Source organism: Enhydra lutris, unplaced genomic scaffold (assembly GCF_002288905.1).
Source record: "Enhydra lutris kenyoni isolate GAN:26980312 unplaced genomic scaffold, ASM228890v2 scaffoldscaffold35, whole genome shotgun sequence".
Taxonomy (NCBI): domain Eukaryota; kingdom Metazoa; phylum Chordata; class Mammalia; order Carnivora; family Mustelidae; genus Enhydra; species Enhydra lutris.
In genome coordinates this window covers 17,173,393-17,180,924 of record NW_019154119.1, presented here as the reverse complement: position 1 = coordinate 17,180,924, position 7,532 = coordinate 17,173,393, and positions in this window count along the sequence as shown.

Genomic DNA, 7,532 nt, shown 5'->3' with positions numbered 1-7,532 from the left:
GTCGTCTCGTCTCCAGCGCGGGCGCAGGGACGGGTTCGGCGGCGGCCCCTAAAACCACCGCTCCAGGGCGAAGGCCGCTGCCCCGGGGGCGGACCCGGGGCGGAGCTCCTAGAGGCCCCGCCCACCGCGCACACCCGGCGCAGCCCCGCCCGGGTCCTCCTCCCCGTTACCTTCCCAGCGGGGTGCTGGAGTCCCCTGCGCGCGGTCCCGCCGGCTCCGTGCCGCTTCCTGCTCCTGCCTCCCGGCATCTCTGCGAACTGTCAAAATCACCTCTTTTTAAGTCCGTTTCATTGCTCAAGACTTTTTTTGGATGAAGCCTTTCCTTATTCCTGGGCCCAGATACAGTCTTTCTTTCTTTTCACCACCCCACCTTCGGACCCCCCCCCCCCCAACCCCCCCCCCCCCCTCCGTAACTTGGGCAAACCTCTAGCCCCGCTGATCATACCGTATGGCCTCCTTGCGGCCGGACACTGGGAGGTCCTTCTGGACTCATGTGCATGGGAGGAGAGAGGACTTGCTTCCCTCACCCTGCGAGCAATCCCAGCTTCACCCTGCGCCTGCGGACTGTCGTGGCTTAGAAGTGGAACCCGGGCCCTGCCTTAAGATGAAGTTTCCTCTGCCCTGACACGAGCTGTCCTCCATCTGCAGGACTCAATGTGTGCCCCCTGGAAACTGCCAGGCTCCCCTCCCCACTGCAGCTGATGGACGGCTCAGCTGGCTCTCGGTGCCCCTAATGTGCTCTGGGCGCCAGGCCGAGCAGCAGGAAAGCCGCAAGACGCTGTGCAGGGGTGTGCTGCAAGGTGAGAAGAGTGTGAACCTCGAGGTCAGGGGGACCCACTTTCCAACTCTGCCTGCCTTACACTGTGGCTGTGCTTAGGCAAACTCCCCGTGGCTCAGTTTCTTCCGCTGCAAAGTAGGGGCAGTGATCACTGTCTGGCAGACCTCCTGTAAGCTCTACAGAAAAGCAGGAGCACCTATGGGCTCTCAGTACACATTAGCCGCTGTTGGACACCCAGGGGAGGCGGGAGATGAAGAACACGCGCTCTGGACCCAAATCACCTGTGTCAAACACTGGCTCTGCCACCGGTTTGTTGTGTAACCTCGGACAAGTTTCCTCGCTTTTCTGTGCCTCTGTTTTCCCATCTATGAAATGGGGATAATATGCTTACCAGTTACTCCGTCTCTGTTTGGGAGGGGGAAGAAAAGTTTGGGAAAGAGTGGTGGCCGTGGCACAACACTGTAAATGTAATGAACGTCGTTGAATTGTATGCGTAAAATGGGTGAAATGGGCATTTTTATATTATGTATGTTTTATCACAGTTTTACAAAGTTAATAATAATGGCACATACTAAGAAGCAGTGGATTATTGGCTGTGAATCATCCCTCAATAAAACTGCTAGTAAAAAATAAAAATAAATTAGAATAGTTTTACCTGCCCAGTAGGGTTGTTGGAGGGGATTAAGTGAGTCTATAGGGTCCTGAGAACAGTGTCCAGGGCTGCTGGTGAGCCGTCAGCCGGTGCTGGCTAGCATATTAAATATACATCATCCATATCATTTAATTTAATCTTTACAAGCACCCTACAAATTAAAAAGTATTTTTACTCATTTGATGGGTAAGAAAATTGACGATATATTCATGCACGCACATCCTATCGGCCATTGGTTCTGTTTCTCTAGAGAACCCTGAGCGATACAAGCTGCAAATTCCCAGGTGCATTTGGAACCAGAATGACCCGCTCACTGCGGCCACGAGCTCCCGCCACAGCCGGAGTACCTGAAACGTGCCGACGGCCATGGCCACACCTCAGTAGCAAGAACTAGAAATTCCAGCACTTTCCCGAGGAAGGAGAAGCATAACTGTGTTTGGGGATCTGTGAAAGTTTGGGTTTTCTGGGGCCTTTTGTATTTTGTTTTAGGATCCTTTTTTATTAGTATTATACAAACCACACAGAAATGTCTGAAATTTCCACTTCTAAGCTGGCTGTAAGTCCCCTGACAGGCACAGTGCTAGGTGACAATGGAAGACGTTGACACTTGAGAAGCCATCCTGCTCAGAAACGGAAGGAAAGTTCATTGTGTTGAAGGCGCCTGGTAAGTGGTTACATTCCTGGCTACTGAGTGTAGAACTTGGTCCCCCAGAGATAGCACTGGACACTTCTAGAAGCTTCTCCTCACGATGTCTGCTCCCCCGCCCCTTCCCGTTTTTCCCTCCTTTTTTTTCTTTTTTTGTGGGAGGAATTAGATTTCATTTTCTTGTAAGCACAACTTCTTTCTTTTTCTACAGTGTTCTGTTAGTTTCAGGTGTACGGTGTCGTGACTCGACACTTCCATGCGTCACCCAGCGCTCATCACCCTCCTTCATCCCCATCCCCTGAGGAACCCAGACCTCCACCCACCTCCCCTCTCGTAACCATCAGACTGATCTCTGTAATTAAGAGTCTGTTTCTTGGTTTGTCTCTCTCCCTTTTTCCCTTTGCTTGTTTGTTTTGTTTCTTAAACTCCACATATGATCTCATATGGTGTTCCCACACCCCTTCTTCCACGCGGCTCTGGGCTCATGACAGGAGCCTAGCCTTCCGCTGCTGCCAGAGCAGGAGAGATGCTGGGCTCCAGGGAAAGGGCTGGCAGCTCTCAGAGGCCAGTGACCAGAGGCAAAGCTGAGAGAAATGGCTCATCTCACAAATGGATGTCAGGCTCAGTCAGCTTTGCCTGCCTCTTCCTAAAGTTGAACTCACATTTGCCCCCTGATAGAGAGGGGCTTGCAGCAACGAGGGTGGAGGTGGGGGGGGTGCCTGAAGGGCAGAGACAGACCTGGGCGTGGTGGGGGCAGGGGAGCAGTCAGTCATTTCCAGACAGAACTGGGTGGTGCCAGCCAGGGGCCGGACCCCACAAAGTCAGCGAGGGTGGTCCTGGGTCAGGTCACCTCTCTGGAGCCTGAACAGCTCATTTTAAACCCAGACAGGGCATAGAAGAGCTCAAGCCAGCATGCCACAAATCTTAAACTCACCCCAGATTTGGGATAGGTTTGCAATTAAACCCAAAGACTGGAACTTGGAAGATCAAAAAACTTGTCAAGTTTACCCAAATTGCTTTAAAGTGAGAACAATGAAATTTGAGAGCGGATGGTGGGCTTAGGACGTTGCTGTGTGGATGGCGGGATTTTAAAGAGGGATGCACTTGAGTTCCAGGTTCCCTCCTCTCCCTGGCCACCCCAAGGCTCCCAAAGCACTGTCTCCTCCTAGAGCTGGGGGCCCAGGTGTGAACCCCAGACAAGCCCAGACATCTGCCCAGCCCAGCTGGAAGGGCGCATTCACCCTCTGGGTCTGTTGGCTTTCCTCTGGGCTGACCCCAACCAAGACCAGAGGAGTGTGGCGTGCTGAGTGAGCACCAGGGAGGGGAGGAAGTGAGCTGTCAACTTCTGCTTCCCCTCCCCCACAGGCCTTCCTGGGGGGTGCGCCTTTCCCCTTGTGGGGCCTGGGGAACCTGGCTTTCCCCTAAAACCTCTGCCCTTGAGAAGGATGCCAGGCAGGATGTAACCAGTGGCAGCCCCACGCCTCAAGCCGCTTGTACTCCCAGCCAGCACGTCCCCTCGCTCCCAGCTCCTTATCTCACTCAGAGTGGGTTGCAGTGACAAATGGCACGGAAGCGGCCAGCGCTCCCTCACAGACCCCCACTCAGCAAGCCTGAGGGCTGCAGGGCCCTCGTGCAATCGTGCAATCGGGGAAGCCCTCTGGCCCTCTGGTTCCCTCCCCTAAGCCAGACTTTAGCCCTGAGCTCTGCCCTCTCTCCCAGCTCCAGTAGTGCGACCAGCAGCTCCCGGATAAATTCCAGTTGGGCGCAGAGCACTAAGTGCCTAATCCCTCTGATCCTTGAGCCCACTCGGTGTAAGTGCAGCCACACTTGACAGATTTGGAAACCAGAGCCCAGAAGGCAGCTAGTCAACGGCAGAGCCTGTCAGAAGCCAGGTGCCCTTGCCCACGGCCTTATGCCCCCTCCCCTCGGGGCCTCTGGCCTTGACCCAGCCACCCCACCCTCCTCTGCTCGGGCCCACACTGACCCCACTGGCTTTCCCAGAGCCTCCATGGAGTCCCACAGGCCCTCAGGTTAAAACCCTCCAAAACAGTTCATCCAGAACGACCTTGCAAGCCACAACAGGGCTCTAGAAGGAGAGAGGCAGAAAGACGTGCAGGCCTCCCACTACCTCCAGGCTCCCTTTACCCTCTCTCCCATCTAACAACCGTGTCATGGGTGCGGGGTGCAGGGGTGAGCCCTGTCTGCCTAGCCACTGGGCGATTATTCCCCTTTCACAGATGGAAAACTAAGGCACAGAGAGGCACATGGACCACCCAGGGTATTAGCACTAATAACTCAAATCCCAAGTGCTGGGACTTGAGCCCAGACCACGCACCTCCAGGCCTGTCTCCCTACAGGGAGCACTGGCTGGTGACACGGATCTCAGTAGAGATCCGGGCCGCACACACTGCTTCTCACAGCGAAGGGGAGGACCGTGGTGCAAAATCCGGAAAGGCCGTGTAGTGCCATCTGGATGCTAAGAAGTTTCCTCCTGTCCTACCTTCTCGGAACAGCCACGGGCGAGCTGGCTCATTGGTCTGTTGACTCTGCTCTGGGAGAGGAGGCTGGAATAAGCAGGGGTCACAGCCTCGTAGGATCAGGAGGACACACGCTGCAGCCCATTTCCTACAACCCAAGAAGAAGCTCTCACATGAAGCCATCAGAGCAGACAAATCCAAACTAAGGAGACTTGCCTAATAGCATCGGTACACGGGGAGAGCTCGGGGGGATGTGAGACATCGCTGCCGCGGACTGCAGTCGGAGGAGGACAGTGCCCAGAGAGACGTTACCAATGGGATGACAGAACACTTACAACATCTTTAAACATCTGCAGGCCGAGAGGTCACAGTCAGGATGCGTCCAAGACTGAAAGTGGTAGGATGGCTCCCTGAGAAAGTACTCTTCAGATGGTGGCCTCATAGCCTTCTCTCTCCTTCGCCTGCCTCCCATCACAAGCCTTGTGACAAGCACCCTCTCTCCCAGCTCCTAAAGTTTCTTCCCGCTGCTCTCTGGCACTCTGAAAGGATTGGGAGGGAGTTGTTACATGTGTACTTTTGAACGTTGCAATTCTGTATTGTTAAAATCTAGCACTTAATAAAATAACCATGACTGCTTATTTGCAACGAGTCTTGATGTTCTGGAAGTTTCCTTCTTATAAATGGAAGCTGGTTCTTATAAATATTTGGTTAATTAGCCATGCTATCTGAAATAAATCATTTGCTCTCAGTTTTTACGGTGGTTAACAGTTTGTGAAGTAATTTTTACATACATTAGCTAGGGGCTAGAAAGAACTTTATCAGTGCATATAAAAGTTTATGGAATTGAGAATTGAGTTATCCAATCTGATTTTCGCAAGGGCCTATGAGGGGGTAGATTTTTGTTGGCAGAAGGGGCTGCCTTTTTTTTAAAAAAAGTACTTATTATTTGAGAGAGAGAGAGAGCATGAAAGAAAGAGAGCAGGGGGGAAGGGGGAGAGGGAGAAGCAGACTCCACACAGAGCAGGGACTCGATCCCAGGACCCTGAGATCATGACCTGAGCTGAATTCAGACATTTAACTGACTGAGTCACCCAGGCTCCCGGGGCTCCCTTTTTAAAAGGAAAATCTCATGTGCCCATAGTGAACAAATTTGGTCTCTACGAAAGATTATACAATCTCTAGGGATCCCCCCCTCACCTTTTACAGAGCCCCACACTCTCTAGATGTAACCACTGTCTACAGTTTTCTGTACATCCATCCAGAAATTTTTCATCTACACAAACACATACTAATACCTCTTTGCAAAGAATAGATGAGTATCATCATCATGATGTTTTACCTTTTTGTTCAAATTAAATAACATACCACAGTCACATTTTCCATACAAAATGTGCCTACTCATTTCAAGGGCAGTATAATATTCTGTTATAGGATGTATCATAATTTACCTAAACCAGCTTCTACTTTATCACGATACGAATCTTGCTGTAAGTGAACAACCTTGCTCACCCATCTTTGCTCGCATTGCCAGAGTCTATCTGCAGGATAAATCCCCAGAATTAGAAATGGAAACTTCAAAATATATGCACTTGTGATGTTGATATTTATTCAAATAATATGAAATCTGGACCAATTTACACAAGTCTGGGCACCACCCCTGTGACTGTTCGAGAACCCTATTTCTCCACAACCTTGTCAATACTGCAGATGGCGGACCGAACTGGCTCATCCTGGCCGGTGTAACTGGTAAAGAAAGGGCATCTCGATCTGACAGACATTTATGAATCGGTGAAGAGGAGCATCTTTTCACGTGTTCCCAAGTTACTGGTTTTTCATTTTGTAAAGTACACAGATTCAGAGAAGTTGAGAAGTGTAATTTTCCAATGTTTCTCTCCATAGCCGAGGACCAGACACCTATGCCTGATGTCAGGTCCAAGGTTATAACTCATGGAACTCGAATGGAGGGGTCCACAAACATCCCCAACTTCATCTTCGTGCCGAAACACTTTCTACTAAATCCCTCTGCACGTGAGACAGCTGAAAGGAGAAGAAATGGCGTTGACTTGCCTGAGAACTGGACTTTGAACACCACCTTTCTGGGCTTCTGTTCTTCCCCAAAAGAGAGAAGGGGCCAGTCACCCAAGTGTCCGCTAACCTTCATCAAAAGGCATCCCCTTTTGGCGAGCAAAAGAAATTGGGTGGGAGATGACCTTTAGAATCCTTGTGTCTTCTCAGCCTGACAGTACAGGATTTGTTCTGTTTGTCCTGCTTCTCCTTTTAACATTTAGTCTTCACTCCACCTAGACGATAACATTCACGTGGTTTGAAACCACATGTTCACGTGAACAACATAAGCTATAAAGTTTGAGAAATCTGTTTCCACCTCATGCCTGATCACCACCTCCTCCCCGCCACCTCGTTCCTTCCCTCATAATTTCTCATCCCTTTATGGTTCATAGTTTATATCATTAAAATAAGAGGGTTTTCTCTCATTTTCCAAATTTCAAAATACATACTGGTACATTGGGTTTTTCAAATGATTTTGACTGTTCCACCCCACTGCCCCACCTGGAAGGCACTTTTTCTTTCTTTCTTCTGGAAAATCCTAGATGACACCCCACCAAAGTCCTGCCCAGAACTATGAGCATGGGATAGAAGAGAAGGATCCAGAGTCCAGCAGCTATAAAACATTGTTTTAAGGGACGCCTGGGTGGTGGCACAGTTCGTTGGGCATCTGACTCTTGGTTTCGGCTGGGGTCATGGTCCGGGGTCATGGGATCGAGCCCCGCATCGGCTCCAACTCAGCTCAGAGTCTGCTTAAGATTCTCTTCTCTCTCTGCCCCTCTCCCTTGCTCTTTGTCTCTCTCTCTCTCTCTCTCTCTCTCTCAGTGGGTAAATAAGTCTTTTAAAAAATTTGTTTAAGTGCCTGTATTTCCCAGTAGGGAAATTCTTCCTCGGTGAGTGGGAGCCTCATCTCTG